The 4,450-nt window shown below is 38.4% G+C and overlaps 1 pseudogene; it reads right to left on the reverse strand.

Moving 5' to 3' along the window:
* Positions 1-1,091: 1,091 nt before the first annotated feature.
* On the reverse strand, positions 1,092-3,661 carry LOC122479488 (annotated as a pseudogene).
* Positions 3,662-4,450: the final 789 nt, after the last annotated feature.

The following is a 4,450-nucleotide window of genomic DNA, read 5'->3' on the forward strand; positions in this document are numbered from 1 at the left end:
TTCATTTCCAAGATGTGATCCTATCACAGAACACTAGGTGGAGCTAAAATCTCACTTAATGCTTCTCATAAGGCACGCTGATTGGCTTTCTACCACATCTACTCTGATTTAGATTGTTTTTTACTGTGCCATTTTCATGATCCTCATATACAGACCACAATCAAGAGTGATATGTTTTGTTTGCACAATAGTCTGATATTTCTTAAAAAATTAGAAAAGAGAAAGAAATGCAAGTCATTTTGATGTATTGCCTGCATTAGTCTGCTTTATGTAAACCAAAAGATAAAAGGAAAAAAAAAAAAGACTGTGTAGCTATAGAGAAAACAATGTTAAAGGAAGTGCAAAGGAAGGAAAATTTTCATAAGTCATGGAAAGCACTAGCCCAATAGCTTGCTTCTCAATGTTTCTCGGAAGATAGAATACAAACCAGAACAACTGTTTTGTCTAGATTGGTTGTAAAACCAGGCAAAAGAAATCTGATACTTCAAAATCTATTGCACAAAGTCAAACGTGGAATAAACAAAAGCTTTAAAATTAAAGTATCTAGATATGTAGAAAGTCCAAGTATTTTGACATTTACAGTGGCTTTATGTTGGTGCAGTTAGCTGTTTTTTCTAAGTGCTTCTTTACAGGGGACTAATTCAATTGTTTCTGAGGGAAGAAGTTAGGAGCTACATTTGCAAGAGTTGTAAAAGATACAACTTTTTGTAAAAGATACAAATTAAAATGATTTTTAAAAGTAGGGTGTAGCCTGATGAATAAAAACATTAGTAAGCAAAATTAAGAACTGAATACACAAGCCAGGTGTAATTCATTTAAATGTCAAAGACTCAAGGACAAAGCCCTCAATACACCTAAAACATTCCCTCCAAAAATAAGGAGGCTGCATCCATGGGGTGAGATTACAGTCTCAGGCATATTACTGCTCACTTACCTCTATAAATGGCAATTGGTAGAGCTGAGTATTCATATGAGAAATCTTAGAATTATTGTATGTATTGAATTTTACAAATTTATCTGCAATCCACTTATTCTTCCTATTATCGCTTCTTCCAGGAATCTTGATACTTGGAAAAATCTGCCTTCGTTGATCAATATAGTCTTGAAAATAAAGAAAGCTGGGATGAGACGTTAGCACTCAGGCCTGGTCCACATTTGTCACATTTTATATTATTTTGACATCCACTGGCTACCTTCTTGAAATGCTCCCAATGCTGAATGAACTGTGATGCTTTTGGAAGATCTGCATTGTTTCAGGAGCAAGTGCTAAAGTCTCATCCCAGCTTTCTTTATTTTCAAGACTATATTGATCAACGAAGGCATATTTTTCCAAGTATTTTTAAATTGTTTATAGATTTTCTGACGAAAGGTATTCACTTTCACTTAGGTGAACTTTGTTTTTTAATGTCTTCACCGCCCTTTACAAGACTCACACTGTCAAGTATCCCAGAGTGCACTAAGTAGGATAATTTTCTAACCTTTATCACAGACTTAACAATGAACATTTCTCCTACCAGAACATACCCAGAGACGATGCCTAAATCCAAAGTCCTCCTTCAGTGCTCAGTCGATGGTGCATATGGCCATTATCATGAGGATCCGGGACTTAGAACGTATGTCTACAGAACCAGAACTTCTCGCATTTTCATAGCCTGTGATATCAACGTCAACTACAAATTCTCCTTCCTGAGCCTGGAAAACTCCCAGCTTCACTGTATTATGCCTATTGGGTCTGTGGGAATATGCTGTGCACTTCCTGCATCTCCTTTTCCAGATCACTTTGGCTGTTGAAGGGCTGGTAGCGAATGTAAATGTCATCTTTCAGTGTGAAAGAAAACTCACGGTGTGAAAGTAATTTTTTATCACTTCGTTATAGCGGAGCCAGCGATAGTACTGGGCGGAGGGAAAGAGCCTCAGGTAACAAAGTTGAAGCAGCTGGGTCAGCTCAACCAGTCAAACGTCTCCGTCTCCGCTGAGCGAGGAACTCTGTGCCACAGGATTACCGCGAGAATTGGCGGGAACAGCATCGCCCAAGCCTGCGCCACAGGTCCGACCGGCGCCCTCTGTAGGGGCCGCTGGAAATCGTAGTTCCGGCTTTGGGACTGGCCTCTGGACGGTAGTGCTCCCCTGGTCTCTGTACAGCCTCGAGGAGGCCGCACCTATTCCAGAAAAAAGGGGTTTGTGCAGAAAGGTGAGCTTTTGAGCAGACTGGGAATGAATAACCAGAGAAAGACACAGAACACAAGGGATGAGAGAACCGGAGGGGAGCTTCCATGCTCTCTCCAGGTACACGGCTCTTCCCGAATCTCCTCTACTAGTTTACCAACGTGGAAGCTTCCAGTGCGACTTTTTAACACACTGTAAGTTGCATGCTGCAAAAACCTGTGTATGCCTGAAGAAGGGAAGGAGGTTGGAAGTATCAAGCTTATTTGCCTGCCTGGCTTAGGTGTAATTGCTGCCCGGAGTCTGAGCTTCACAGAGTATGAGTAAACTTCAGATGGAGTTCAAAACTTGCTTATTAGTCTGCAAATCTTAAAGGCCAAATGGTCAGAAATTTGCCAAAGTAAGATGTGATTTCTCTTGGAGTAGAACTTCACTTGATTCTTTCAGAAATAGTAATCTAAATTTCGAAATAATGAGAAAAATAAACCAGTAAATTCAATCGGTACTTGAACCTGTTCATTACCTATTTGGCACAATGCAAAAGTTAAAATTACTCACTTTTTTTTTTTTTTTTTTGGCGAGGATCTCACTTAAGACTATTTTTCCTTATCCTAAGATCATAAATATGTTCTCCTATATTTTCTTTTAAAAAATTAAAGCTTTTCTTTATTAGACTGGAATTTGTTTTTTAATCTAGTGAAAAAAAGAACTTTCTGGGGGAGAAAGCCATGGAAGGTATTGGAGATTCCAGGGAGATAGAATATATTAAAATATCTATCATGTCTTTCAGGAAGATAGAGATAATTGCTGAATTAAGAAGAAGGAGGAGGGGCGCCTGGGTGGCTCAGTCGGTTAAGCGGCCGACTTCAGCTCAGGTCATGATCTTGTGGTCCGTGAGTTCGAGCCCCGCGTCGGGCTCTGTGCTGACAGCTGAGAGCCTGGAGCCTGTTTCAGATTCTGTGTCTCCCTCTCTCTGACCCTCCCCGTTCATGCTCTGTCTCTGTCTCAAAAATAAATGAACGTTAAAAAAAAAATTGAAAAAAAAAAAAAGAAGGAGGAGGAGGAAGGAAGGAAGGAAAAGAAAACAGTGAAGGGTAAGGTAGTGACCAGACCAAAAAAAAAAAAAAAAAAAGAAGAATAAATGCATTTAAAACCATCAAAAGACATTGGATCTTTCAAGTACAGAGCAGGAAAAGAAAAATCAAAAACAAAAGTTATTAAAGAAATAGAAATTTGGGAAAAATATTTGTATTAATCAGCTCTGGCTCTCAAAACAAAATACTGTAGACTGGGTGCCTTAAACAACAGAGATTTATTTCTCATGTTTTTGGAGGTTGGTAAGTCCAAGATCAAGATTCAGTTTTCTGGGACGGGTTCTCTTCCTGGCTTGCAGAGGCTTTTTCACTGTATTCTCACATGGTGGAGAGGAAACATGCCTTCTGGCACCTCTTCTTTTATAAGGGCAATAACCCCATCACGAGGGTCACACCTTCGTCATCTCATTGAAATCTGTTTACCTCCCCAAGTCTGTCTCCAGTTGCCATCACATTGGGCGTTAGGGCTTCAACAAATGAATTCTGGAGGGACATAATACCCTTCCACTCCTGTGTATATAGCATTCATGTCGTTCTCATATACAAAATACAAGTATGCCATTGCAGCAGCTCCAAAAGTCTTAACTCTTTCCACCATGAATTCTAAAGTCAAGCTGAAAGTCTCATCTAAATATCAAAATCAGATATGAATGAGACTCAAGGTAAGATTCATCTGTGGCAAAATTCCTTTCCAGCTGTGGGCTTGTATAAAGTTATATTTAAGGGCAAAGACTGAGCATATTAACTATGGGATGAGGGGAATAAGAATAGTGATCATGAAAGAAAGGCAAAAATATAAGAAGAGGACAGGTAGAGATACATGATGGCAATGTGTTTTTTAATTTAAAAGTATAATTGACCATTCTTTCAAATTGAGCTTCAGTAGAAAAACAAAACAATAAAAGGAGAAGAAAGGAAGGGGATAAAAACCCTTTAATATTTGATGTTTATTATTGGGAGTTCTGAATGTCTTATTTAATACTTTATTTAAAAATGAACATATTGAGCATTTTAATTTATTGGTCCTCATAGGGAGAAGGGGAGTCTCTCTCCCATATATTTCTAAATGTGGAATTCTTTTTCATTACTTATTCATGCACTATTTATCGTTAATATTATTTATTACTGTACTACTACCATTATATCACTGCGATGCGTTGATATAGTGATTCTTGTTTATCCTGTTTGTCCTT

Source organism: Prionailurus bengalensis, chromosome C1 (genome assembly GCF_016509475.1).
Source record: "Prionailurus bengalensis isolate Pbe53 chromosome C1, Fcat_Pben_1.1_paternal_pri, whole genome shotgun sequence".
In the NCBI taxonomy this organism is placed as follows: Eukaryota; Metazoa; Chordata; class Mammalia; order Carnivora; family Felidae; genus Prionailurus; species Prionailurus bengalensis.